This window comes from Elaeis guineensis, chromosome 11, assembly GCF_000442705.2.
Source record: "Elaeis guineensis isolate ETL-2024a chromosome 11, EG11, whole genome shotgun sequence".
Lineage (NCBI taxonomy): Eukaryota > Viridiplantae > Streptophyta > Magnoliopsida > Arecales > Arecaceae > Elaeis > Elaeis guineensis.
The window spans coordinates 118,527,626-118,541,922 of record NC_026003.2 but is presented as its reverse complement, the minus strand read 5'-3'; the positions used below and the strand labels follow the sequence as shown (position 1 = coordinate 118,541,922).

At 42.7% G+C, this 14,297-nt stretch overlaps 1 pseudogene; it reads right to left on the bottom strand.

Moving 5' to 3' along the window:
• Window positions 1–310: 310 nt before the first annotated feature.
• LOC105053852 (inosine-5'-monophosphate dehydrogenase-like) overlaps window positions 311–14,297 on the bottom strand; it is a 14,159-nt pseudogene continuing 172 nt past the window's right edge.

Below are 14,297 nucleotides of genomic sequence, written 5' to 3'. Positions count from 1 at the left end.
CCCATAAGCGCCAGCCTTGCCAGATCATTTGGGACCCGAAAGAACAAACACTCGAACGGTGTGCCATTTTACGAGCACCTCAAGTGGACTAAAGGCTCAAAAAAACGAGCCTGTCTATTCGTATCACCAGATTGGCATTTCTATGGTAGCCGGAATACAGCTGTTTTGTCAAGATCACAGTAGAAGGACGTAACGTTGTCAAAATGGATTTATCAAGCATGGATGTCCAGCTAATTTAGCAGTGCGCACCATACTACCACATTGGAGATTGCCAACTCCATGCAAGATTAAAGGTAGTAGAGAGGGAAGATCAAGAAGCTATATTTCAATTAAATCTCGTGACAAGATCACAACAGTTATTTACCGAGTTCAACATTTGCATTAAAGTTAATGAAAAATTCTGGAATTGAAGCACAACTGCATGACATCAAAAAGAATGCAAGGACAGCTTCAAAATTTTGGGGCTGAAGAATATCGGCCTCTCAAGACTCATACCTTTGAGAATTATAACATCAAGGCTCTATCAAGAGGAAAAAAAAACATTGTCAGTCCGCTTAAGGGTTTCTTCTTGGACGAAACCAAGCCATTCACCCCTCCCTCAACTTGGGCAGCCCCTGTCCCAGCCTGCAAAATAAGACAGGATAGGCAAGCTTAATTTATCATTTTATACTCGCCAGACCTTGCATACTGACCATCTTATCATGCATCAAGGGGGATTCAACTATTGTAGTGATTTGGCTACAAAACTGCAGGTATGGAGCCATTTCCCACCCTCTTCTGCAGGACCTCACGATTTAGCTGCGGAGCTATGTCAACCTCGCCATTCATCATATTTTCAGGAAAGCCAATACGATGGTTGACTAGATGGTTGTCTATGTTGTTGATCATATCGGAGATGTTCTTTGGACTTGTCTAGGGTCGGCTTCTTAGAGATGTTTTATTTTCTGACTCTTTTAGATGTATTCACACAAGAATTATATTAATACTCTATTTTTAGCCCAAAAAAAAAAGAAAGAAGAACGGTTTGATACTGAAAAGATGCTTTTAATAAGAAAAAAGCAATTACTTATCAACTTAATGGGTTAGATTAGCATAGATAAACAGCATATTTCACCATCCAACACCCCCCCCCCCCAAACCTCCACAACAAAAAAAAAAAGAAAAAAGAAAAAAGAAAAAAAGGAAAGAAAGAAAGAAAAAAAGAAAAAAAAGGATATCTTCAGTGACATGTAAACAAATGGCCTACATTGATAGGTTGACATGTTAATTTTGTAATCAAGTGTTGGCACCAGATACAACATGGCTGCCAATCACAATACTTTGAATTTCATCTAGATACCTCCAAAAGAATCACATACTGACTAAATCCAAGGGAGGAAACCAACATAAGAATGCAATTCCTAACCTCCATGTGAGATGTAACAATTTATGTCATGTCAAAGATCAATGGATCGCTCTTTAACTCTTTGACGACAGAGTTACTTTTTTTTTTTTTTTTGGAAGAAGGGAAAGGTTGGGGAAAGGGAATCATTGAACTAAAAATCTACTAATAAGGTGTGTCAAAAACATATCAGAACACAAAATAGGTTATTCAAATTCAGAATCCACATACTGCATCTGTTACTCATTAACATGATTTCCACACTTCAAAACACCTAAAACCTGAAACAAAAGTTATTTAGGCATCCTTACCATGCATCTAGCGGACACGATTTATGACAAAGTGATACCAAAAAAGATTAAAGACAGCTAAGTTTTGATGTATAATTTTCGGAACTCATGGTATATGAATGAGTTTCTGAGTCATCACTCAGAATATAAAGGAGGTTATAAGAACTTCTTGTTTCTTTCATGCTAACTTCACTGGGCACTTCTTGTGAAAACAATATAAGACCAGTTTTTTTTTTTTCGGAACACATAATGAGCTCAACCTGCAAAGCGTTTCCTATCACTTTCTAGACAATGAGAAGATTAGGAAGAAGGTTTGGGGGGCATATGCATGCCGGATGATCTTATTGGCCTGATAAGATCTTCCAGGCTGGGTTTTCCATTTAACTCCCAATGAGAAGCAGAGTGATTCAAGGAGATTGGACAGCTAACAACACAGAATATTCACAAGTTTCCAGACAAGATAAAACACCAGAAATGGAAGGAGCTATCCCAAAAAGATTGGGATTAACTGTGATTGCCAGCCATTCCATCTCTTTAAATGACCTTAAATCTCGTATAAGTTTAACATGGAGTCCTAGATCGTATTGGAGCATTCCAACACTGCCTTAACTCTGGCAGCATTCAACACATTTCATACTCTTAAATATGCAAAATTTCAAAACATAAGTTCCAGATCACACCTCCAATCTTAGCACCTATGACCGCAGAAGATTGTGAGCACTTCAAAGAGGGTGCACCAAGATCTTGGAATCCTTACTCGACAGCTTGCATTGTATAAGGAATAAACTTCAATATTGAACCTTTGTCTGCAACTGCTCCAGCAACTCTCTGAGCAACCTTCAGCTGAGTTTGTCACCCAAATAACGGGCACCATTCCCCTGAGTCATAGCTTCAAGATAGCCCATGCCTCGGTATTTTTTCACTCGGTGACCTTCCTGGTAGAGCCAATTGTCAGATGAAATAAAATCAACAGGAACAAAAATATTAAAGAATTGATTGCTTAATAATACTTCTTTGCAGGAAGGTCTTGTCTAAGAGCTCCCAGTGAAAGCATCAAGTGAGAATTCAAAGATCATTGCTCTTCAATATTTTCGTAAAAGGTGAAAAGTTGAACTGAGTATCCAAACAGTTCATAAGCTCAGATCACCTATACTCTATATTATTAATTGATTTTTCATATAGATCAAAGAAAAAATGTGAATAATGATATTGTGATAATTTTGCCGCTGATATCTTCCCTTGTTACCTCTATTTTAATAATCAATGCATTAATAGAAAAGGTCACTGATATTTTGGTTAGGATACACTTGGGTAGTAGAAGATATACAATAACCTCCATAAGTCCACAGACGAGAGATTATGACCCATCTATATCTTCAGTCTCTGATTTGCCTCCTTTTTGGTATAATAATGAAAAGAAGCACATAACACTTCAAATCAAAGAGGATGACAATAGACCAATGTATGCTCATGTAAATAATGGTGGGCCTATTGGCAGAAAGTAGACGAAAATTATTCATAAAGTATATGATGTGGAGCACAATTAGTAGGTGAATTAAAATTTGTTGGCTTTGTTTACCAACTTAATGAAATTTGGAAGGAGATTGAAGTTAAGAATGAGATGGAAAATTAGGAAAGAATTTAGATTTAGGGTTCTTCCCTTCTTTTTTTTTAGTACATAAGGCCTATTATGTGTGAGGCTACTACATCCTACAAAAATTCATATATCAATATATAAACAACTATGACAATACGAGCCCAACTATACATGAGCCTATACATGAACCTAACATACAACTAAACCAAAACTTACATAACTTAGAAATAAAAAAAAACAAATATTACATTTTAACACTCCCCTTTAATGGTTGTTCTTGAATGCTCATGAGATCTTTAAAGTAGATGAATTTCTCTTTGGGTAATGCGAAGATGTCCGTCACTTGATCTTGAGTCTTCACATACTTCACTTCAACTTCTTTTTCTTCTACCGTATCTCTTATGAAATGATACTTGATTTTGATGTGCTTGGTGTGGCTATGGTAGATAGAATTCTTTGTCATCGAGATGGTAGATTTATTGTCACAAAATAGTATAGTGGCTTCTTCTTGCTTCTCACCCACATCTTCTAGTATTCTTCTCAACCAAATTATTTATTGTGTCACTAAGGTAGTTGAGATATATTTGACTTCCGTGGATGATAATGCCACGATGTCTTGCTTCTTTGATACTCAAGAAATGACACCGGATCCAAAAAATAATATAGAGCCCGATGTGCTCTTCATATCATCAATGTTTCCGGCCCAATCACTATTACAAAATCAAAATAACTTCACATTGTCATTTTTGCTTCTTTCATACATGATGCTATAAGCTTTGATACCTTTAATGTATCTTAAGACTTTTTTTGCCACTCCAAAGTGAATCTTACTTGACTTTTGCATGAATCTAGAAAGTCAACTTGATACAAACATTATATCCAGCCTTGTAATTGTGAGTACAATTAGTTTCCAATAATGCTTCTATATAGTAGTGCATTGGTTTCATCACTTCCATCTTCTTTCATGAATTTCTCATTTACCACCAAAGGTATTGCTACAACATTACAATTCTTCAATTTGAACTTCTTGAGAATGCTTTTTACATACTTCTTTTGATAAATAAAAATGCTATCTTCTTTTGGATTGATTTTAATTCTCAAAAAGTAATGATGCAAACCCATATCATTCATTTCATATTTTCTTATCATATCACTTTTGAAAGCCAAAATCATATACTCATTGTTACCGATAATGATCAAATCATCAACATAAAGAGAGACAATGAGAATGTTATTATCTTGCTTTTTCACATAAAGTGTTGATTCACTTGGACTTCTTTGAAAATCTTTTTCATTAAAGTAGGCATCAATTTGAAAATACTATGCTCGGGGTGCTTACTTCAACCCATACAATACTTTCTTCAACTTGTATACTTTGCTTTCTTGACCTTTGATGATAAAGCCTTAAGACTGTTCTACATAAATTTCTTCCTCCAATACCCCATTTAAGAATGCCGACTTTATATCAAGTTGGTGTAGTTTCCAACTTTTGCGTGCCGCTATAGAAATGAGAGTTCTAATTATGTTATGTCGAGCAACCAGTGCAAAAATTTCTTCTTGCATTATCTTGTTTCACACTTCTTCATGTATAGGTTCTTTATAAGTTTTGGACTCAATCATGTAAAAGTTACAAGTGGCATAAATGTCACTTAGGCTTCTCATTCTTATGGAAGTGAAATTTGGAGATGAGCTTAAGCTTGAAGTTGGTGATGGACTTACACTTGAAGAAGTTTGTGGTGAATCTTCATCCTCATTTTCTTCATTTTGAGTATTATGAATTTCTTCATCAAGAGTAACAACATTTTCTTCAACTTTCTTTTCCTTCCAATCCCAAGTAGCCTTTTCATTGAAAAGAACATCTCTTTTTATGATCACCTTGTTGTGCTTCAAGCTAAAAAATCTATAGCATTTTGATTTAGAACTATAGCCAACAAAGATGCATTTTTCACTTCATCAAGTTTGTGCCTCCTCTTCTTTGGAACATGTGCATAGCATACACATTCAAAGATTTTGAAATACTTCACTGAAGGCTTTCTACCAGACCAAGCTTCAAATGGTGTCTTATCTTGGAAAGCTTTTGTTGGATATCTATTCATCAAGTACACCATCGTGTACACCAATTTTGCCCAAAAAATTTGAAAGACCTTTGTCTTTGAGCATAGATCTAGCCATCTAAAAAATAGTACAGTTTTTTCTTTTGACAACTCCATTTCGTTTCGACATATAGCCAACGGTTAATTGCCTTTACAAACCAATATCTTCACAAAACTTCTTAAATTCGTTTGAGTTGTATTCACCACCTCTATCACTTCTTAGCACTTTGATGTAGTGCTCATTTTATCTTTCTACAAGATTTTTAAACTTCTTGAAGATGGTGAATGCCTCAGACTTGTGTCTCATAAAGTACACTCATGTTATTCTTAAGTAGTCATCAATAAAGGTAATGAAGTAGATGTTACCGACATGAGGAGTTTTCATAGGTCCACATATGTCAATGTGAACAAACTCCAACAGTGCTTTGGCTCTCCATGCATGCTCCTTTGGAAATATCTCTCGATGTTATTTTCCAAGTGTACATCCTTCACAAACTTCTTTTTTATCTTATATTGCCAGTAGACCATACATCATATTCTTTTGATGTAGACTTCTCAAGTTTTGAAAATTTAAGTGCCCATACCTTTTGTGTCATAGCTATGACTCATCATTCACCTTCATCTTCCATGCAACATTCTTGCATAGTGCAAAGTGAGAGGAAAGCTTTTATTTTTCTCCATATTGATATTTGCCATAAGTTACTTTTTCTCCCTTTTATCATATATTTTACATCTATTGTCTTCAAAGTGCACCATATGCCCATGCTCAATCAATTGTCCAATACTTAGAAAATTTTGTGTCAAGTCCGAAACAAGTAGAACATCATGGATGAACTTCCTCTCTTTCTTTGTGTCAATTGCAATTGTCCCTTTGCCTCTTGTTTGGACTAGTGCATCATTTTTCATCTTGACTTGTGAGATTGAAGAACTATCAATGTCAATAAAGATGGACTTGTCGCCGATCATGTGGTTGCTACATTTACTATCAAGGTGTTAGGATTTGACGCCTCGAGATTCAGCCCACATTGAGCCCACAGCGAGGTTCGCGGCGAAAAACGGAGTCCAACGAAACCAAGATCACCTGAATCGGAGCTCGGATGGAGGAGATACGAGCTTTTGAAGTCGGCACGAAAATCGAGGCGGCGGAGGACTGCCAGCGACCGGCAGCGGCGCGGCCGCAGGCGGTGGCGCGCGGGACGCGCGACCCAGGCCGGCGCGGGACGCGCGACCCAGGCCCGCGCGGTGGGGGACCACGGCCCAGGCGCGCGCAGGCGCGGCCCAGGCCAGCGGCCTGCTGGCCCCCTTGCCCCGGTCCACCGTGGACTGGGTGGTCCACGGCGCGGCCTGTGGACCGCGTGGGCGTTTCCCACGCGTTTCTCGCGGTCCACGGCACTATTCCGTGGACCGGAGCGCGATCCAACGGCCCAGGTGGCTCCCGATCTTGATCCGACGGTCTGGGACGCTGATTTGGCTTGTTTAGGACTCTTAAACCTAATTAGATTAGGTTTAAGCTCTGTTTAACCCTTTAAAAGGGCCTGTGATGAAACAAAGAGGTGAGTGGTTTGTTTTCTCACCGCCGTACGAACCCGAGAAGAGAGAGAGACGAGAGCGTTGTGAGAGAAGGAGCAGAGGCTCCTGGACAGCGGTCGCCAGGCTCTTCAGGGGTTCAGGGGGGTCTCCAAGAGAGAGAGAGCTTTTGAGAGGGGAACTTCAGATGAGAGAGAATTGGGTGTACAAGGGTTGAGGGTGAGGTCTCCTCTTGTAAAATTTCTTTTTCATAGTGAAGTTTGCATGCCCCGTGGAGGCGAGCCATTTTGTGGCTGATCCACGTATTTTGATTGTTTTCCTTTTGTTTTGTTTCTTCTTTCTTCCTGCTGCATCGCATGGTACTGAAAGGATCTTGGGAGGTGGTGTCCTGGCCAGATATCCACCCAACAAGTGGTATCAGAGCAAGGCGGTACAAGAACGCAGATTGCAGTGGTGGTGAGCAAGACTGAAGATGGAGAAAACAGGAACAATCAAGATGGAGATCAACAAGTTTGATGGTAAGAGCAATTTCTCCTTGTGGCAGGCAAGGGTGAAGGACGTGCTCATCCAACAGGGGTTGATCGATGCTCTCTTGTGCGATGAGAAGCCGACTACCATGGAGGTGCAGGATTGGAAACGGCTACAGATGCAGACGGTGAGTACCATCCGCATGTACCTGGCGGATGAGGTGGTGATCCATGTGCTGAGCGAGACTTCCCCGACGGTGCTGTGGTCGAAGCTCGAAGAGTTGTACATGGCGAAGTCTCTCACCAACACACTTTTCCTCTGGAGACAGTTTTACCAACTGCGGATGACTGAGGGACAGAGCGTGCATGAGCATTTGAGTCACTTCCAGAAGATCCTCACCGACCTTCTCAGCGTTGGCAAGAACATTGAGGAGAAGACCAGGGCGCTGGTTTTGCTGGCGTCGCTTCCTTCTTCGTACGAGTCCTTGGTGACTGCTCTTCTAGTGGGGAAGAGCACTATCAAAATGGACGAGGTCACCGCGGCGATACTCCAGAATGAGGTTTTCAGGAGGGAGAACCCAGCTTCGAGCTCAGATGTCGATAGCTCAGCTTTGGTGGTTTCTGGAGGTGCAGGAGGCGGTAGACGGAGCGACAGGAGATCGCAACGAGGGCGGTCTAAGTCCAGGAGGGACTTGAGCAAAACCAGGTGTTACCGGTGTGAAGAGTTGGGGCATCTAGCCAGAGATTGCCCTCAACTGAAAAATCGGACGGTGGCTGCTGTAGCGACGACCGGCAGCGATTCAGATGGAGATGTCCTGGAGATATCTGACGAGGTATCTACTTCTTCCCAGCAGTGGATATTAGATTCTGCATGCCCCTATCATGTGTGTTGCAGAGAGGAGCAGTTTGACTCCCTGAAGAACAGTGAGGGCACTGTATATCTGCCAGATGGATCGAGCTGTGTGATCAGAGGCATTGGGACGGTCAGTTGGAGGACACATGACGGTGCAGTGAGGAGATTGGGGGAGGTCCGATACATATCCGATTTCAGGCGGAATCTTATCTCACTTAGCAGACTGGATTCGAAAGGCTACAGGACGGTAGCTGGTGGAGGAATCCTGAGGGTGCTACGCGGCAATAGGATTGTGCTGGAGGAGAAGAAGGGGAGCAGAGGACATTATTACCTGGCAGGGAGCCCAGTGCGAGGTGGAGTTTCGGGAGCCAGACGGAGCCCAGAGCGAGGTGGAGCTCCAGGAGGCGGATCGGGCACGAGACAGGAGACTCGGGAGGACGAGAGGCGACGTCGCAAGGTAAGATTCCTATTGCCGCAGGATGATACCCCGAGCAGGTCTCAGGTCAGGAGGAGCACAGCATACGACGGAGATGGGATCGAGCAGCCTGGCTCGACTCCCATGTTTGCCCATCCATGATCAGCAGGCGATTACCCCAGAGCATGGGGGCGAGGAGATCCAGAAGCTCTCGGAGTTTGGAGGAGGTCGAATATCGAGTCGAGGTGGAGATTGTTAGGATTTGACGCCTCGAGATTCAACCCACATTGAGCCCACAGCGAGGTTCGCGGCGAAAAACGGAGTCCAACGAGACCAAGATCACCTGAATCGGAGCTCGGATGGAGGAGATACGAGCTTTTGAAGTCGGCACGAGAATCGAGACGGCGGAGGACCGGCGGCGGGCGGCAGCGATGCGGCCGCAAGCGGTGGCGCGCGGGACGCGCGACCCAGGCCCGCGCGGGACGCGCGACCCAGGCCCGCGCGGTGGGGGCCCGCGGCCCAGGCGGGCGCGCAGCCCAGGCGGGCGTGCGGCCCAGGCGCGCGCAGGCGCGGCCCAGGCCTGCGCGCGCGGGCCGGCCCAGGCCAGCAGCCTGCTGGCCCCCTTGCCCCGGTCCACCGTGGACCGGGTGGTCCACGGCGCGGCCTGTGGACCGCGTGGGCGTTTCCCACGCGTTTCTCGCGGTCCACGGCACTATTCCGTGGACCGAAGCGCGATCCAACGGCCCAGGTGGCTCCCGATCTTGATCCGACGATCTGGGACGCTGATTTGGCTTGTTTAGGACTCTTAAACCTAATTAGATTAGGTTTAAGCTCTATTTAACCCTTTAAAAGGGCCTGTGACGAAACAGAGAGGTGAGTGGTTCGTTTTCTCGCCGCCGTACGAACCCGAGAAGAGAGAGAGAGGCGAGAGCGCTGTGAGAGAAGAAGCAGAGGCTCCTGGACAGCGGTCGCCAGGCTCTTCAGGGGTTCAGGGGGGTCTCCAAGAGAGAGAGAGCTTTTGAGAGGGAAACTTCAGATGAGAGAGAATTGGGTATACAAGGGTTGAGGGTGAGGTCTCCTCTTGTAAAATTTCTTTTTCATAGTGAAGTTTGCATGCCCCGTGGAGGCGAGCCATTTTGTGGCTGATCCACGTATTTTGATTGTTTTCCTTTTGTTTTGTTTCTTCTTTCTTCCTACTGCATCGCATGGTACTGAAAGGATCTTGGGAGGTGGTGTCCTGGCCAGATATCTACCCAACACAAGGTATCACACATCATTTATTTGCTCATCTGTGGTTTGGCATGCATAAAATATGCTTTGATCGTTTTCATTTGCTTCGAAGAAGTATGCTTGCTTACTTGTTTGGTATCTACAATCTTTTTGAAAATGGCTAAATTTTTTGCAATTATAACATTATGATTTTTTCCTAAACCAACAATCGTTTTCAACATGAGAAGACCTTTTACATATGTTGCACCTAGGTTGAGTGCTCTTATTATTTTGATTTCTTGAGAAGTTATTTTTTCCTCTTCCTCTTCCTCTCATATTTCTTCCTTTTCTTTTACTTTGGTTTCCACCTTGAGCTTAGATTGAAAGACACTTTGTAATGATGATTCTTTGTGCCTAAACAATCTTTGCTCATGAGCTTCAAGAGATTCTATCAACTCATGAACACTTAAAGTAGAAAGATCTTTAGATTCTTCAACAATAGTAACTATAGTCTCAAACTTTGGAGGCAAACTAGCCAAAAATTTTTCATATATTTTTTGCTCGATGATGGTTTCACCATAACTCTTTAATTGATTAACAATCTCCATGATTTTGGAGAAGTAATCCTTCAAGCTCTCATTTTTTTGTATTCTTAAATTATCTGACTCTCTTCTTAAAGTTTGAAGTTTGCTAGTTTTCACCTTGGTATTCATTTGAAATTCCTCTTGCAAGATGTCCCATGCCTCCTTTGATTTGGTAGCTTTAATGATTCTTGAAAAAATCTTATCGAACACCGCTTGTTGGATGAAGAAGAGGACTTTGGCATCCTTCTTTTTGTAGTTCTTCATTTGCTCCCTTTGTTGGTTAATTTGAGTGGATAGCTCTTCATACCCACTCTCCATCAAATCTCAAATCTTTTATGAAATAAAGAGGGCCTTCATCTTGATGCTTCAATAATCATAGTTTTCTCTATCAAAAATAGGAATAGAAGGTTGATTGATGCTCATACTTATGCTGCTTGAACTTGTCATAGAGATCTTCTGGAATGGTACTCTCTTTCTCACTTGTTGTCTTCAAACTCAAATCTTGTTGATCTTCCTTACTCTAATACCACTTTTGTTGGCTTTATTTACTAACTTGATGAAATTTGGGAGGAGATTGAAGTTAAGAATGAGATGGAAAATTGGGGGAGAATCTAGATGTAGGGTTCTTTCCTTCTTTTTTTTTTAGTACATAAGGTTTCTTATGTGTGAGGCTACTACATCCTATAAAAATTCATACATCAACATATAAACTATTAATGACAATATGAGCCCAACCATACATAAGCCCATACACGAACCCAACATACAACGAAACCAAAACTTACATAACTTAAAAATTAAAAAGAACAAACATTATATTTTAACAAAATTGACATCATAATAAATTCAATATAGATACAGACAATGTTTGTCAACGAAAAACAATGCATACAATGCAGGCACATAAACAATTCCAAGCTAAATGTCTGAGGAAACATGAAGTAGGGAAGGCAGCTTGGCAGGTTATAGTTGGATTGGCTATGATCCGTAAAATAATGCACTTGTCTTCTACACAATGGAATAGCTAATAACGACAATAAAACTCACCGAGGGCAAGCGAAACCACACAATCGCTCACAAAATGTCAATGAAGACAGGGCACTCCTTTGTAGCACTTGATCGAGAGACCTAGTCTACTTATAACATATAGGAAATAAGCAAACATTCATTGAAGAAAAATGGCAGGCAATGGAACAAAAAGATGGCTGGTGATAATCCAATCAAGCACAGAAGATGAGGAAAGGAAGAGAGAACAGTTGATGTTTCTTCCAAAAAAGGGTAGAACTTAAGGAGATGGCATAGTCAATGATGCATAAGGAAACAGCAAACCACATGTACAATGAGGGCTTCTAACGGGTTGATTAGAAGGGCGCAGATTGGCAATAAGAACCAGAATCATAAATTCTGGAAGCCGAGGGTAACTTAATAGCTAATAAGGTGTTAAAAGCAAGTGATCTCAGGAGTATCACATTAGTGACTAAAAACCATCTGTGGTCCAAAGTGAACATAAAATCTCACCCTTAGTCACAGTAAGGCAGGTAAAAGTTGCGATTTGCCTGATAGGTAGAAGAATCACAAGATAATTGCTAAAACTTTTAAGATAAAAAAAGTAGGAAGTCTAAGAATATAGCCACATGGGGTGACACGCCCAGAGTGACCTTAAAAGGTATAGTTAGTGACAGATGCCTCTAATAAGATAGCTCCTAAGAAAGAAAATAACAAAAACTAAAGACTGAACCCTCTCAAAGAGGTAACAGCATTTATGCTCCAGAACACAGAGCGTTGACAAAAAGTAAAAAACTAAAGAATAATGCCACAAGAACAGAAAAAAAAAGAGGAAATCATAAAGCATTTCTATACCAAGTTGACAAATTCAACAGGTGCTAGGCAAATAAACAAAAGGCCAAGAAAGAGATGTCATCAATTAATATAATATAAAATTTAAATACCATCCGTGGTATGAAAGAATGGTGTTCAATTGACATTTTGTTACCCAAAAACCACCTAGAAATATGAATAAAAAGTAATGAATAAGTACGGACCAATATGAAGCAATAAATATAAGTATGAATAAAGTACATCTCAGGAAGCAAATTGTCTCGTATCAGAAATCATGCAAAGATATGTTATAGTTGAAGATTCTAACCAGTAATATCTTTTTTCTTTCTTTTCTTTTTTGAAAATATTCATATTTAGATGATATACCTGATACTCATAAACCGCAGGAGCCTCATGACTGCCAGCTAAAAAGCTGCCCATCATAACGGTAGATGCCCCTAGTACCAAAGCTTCAACAATATGCCCAGAATTTGCAATCCCACCATCAGCAATTACAGGGACATCATGATCCTTGGCAAAAGATGCAACCTTGTAAACAGCTGTTGCCTATAATCATCAAAACAGAGGTAGTATTAAGAGGGGAGATACAGTATATAAATTCTACAAGCAACAAAATCATAAATCAAGGAAAGTTTGCTTAATGGGAGCACGATCAAAATCTTGTTACAAGCCGCATCATTTATACAAAGGAAGTGCTTTGAGATTTTTTAAACCAACGCTTGCACACCACCATTATTGCTTGCAACAGCCACTTTTCTCAGCAGAATTCCAGTGATAAATCAGTATTTAATTGCTATCCTCAGTTTAATCATCAATAATCAATGATCATCAACAAACAACGTGAAACTTATGAATTTGAACGACTTCCGAATAGAAACATCATCGTATAAAATTTTCTAAATTAATAATATTGAAATCGCAATATTTCTGGTAGCATTACCAAAAGGTACGTGCCCTGACCATGGAGAGTGGAATGCAGTAAAACAGAAGAAAGACTAATGGTACCTGCCCTCTACCAACAATGCAGACCTCCTGGGTGGTCCATATGGACCCCGATCCCATCCCCACCCTCAACCCATCAACGCCGACCTTCATCAGATTCTGCGCCTGGGCTATTGTGACCACATTCCCCCCAATCACATCCAGCCCTGGGTACATGTTCTTCACATACTTATCATGTCAATCTCATATATGGAATTCCCCTGAGAAGTGTCCACCACAACAACGTTCACCTCAGCCTTCACCAGATATTCCAGCCTCTCCTTGTCCTCCTCCCGGGTCCCTATCGCCGCCCCCACCAAGAACCTCCCATCCGGGCCCACCGAAGGCACACCCAGCTTCGCAAGCTCTGGATCCTCTCCGCCTGCTCCACGGTGACCAGATCCACCACCTCCCCATCCTCCGCTACCAGAGGCGCGTATTCCAGCCACTCCCCGGCCAAGAACGCTGCCACGTGCTCAAAATCACAGCTGGCCGCATGTACTCGAGGATCGGGGCGTTCTTGTCCGCCAGGATCTCCCAGTCGGACCGGGCGACGCCGCCGACCGCCCTCGACTTGGCGGTGCCGAATTCTGAGACCAAGGCGTAGGGACCAGAGCTGAAGTCGGAGAGGTAGGCGATGCGCTCGGAGGGGGCGAAGAACGCGGGATCGGTAACGAGGGGTATGCGGCGGGACTTGGCGGAGCGGACGATGGCAGCCTGAAGGGCGGGGGAGACGTTGCAGTGAACGATGGCGGGGCCGCCAAGGGCAGCCATCCCGACGGCCGTGGCGGCCTCGGAGACGGTGTCCATGGGGGAGGCGATGCAGGGGATGAAGAGGGGGACGCGAAGTGAGAGACGGGTGGAGAGGTCGACAGCGTCGTCGGGGAAGTCGATGGAGTGGGGGACAAGGATCACGTCATCGCCCTGAGCGAAGAGGCTCCCCGCCGGGAATGCGTCTTCGAGCTCGACGCGAGGTCCGTTCATGGCGCCGCCGGAGGGAGGGTTTCTAGGGTTTTGGAATGCGGCGCCGAGAGGGGAGAGCGAGAGCCGGCTCTTCGGGA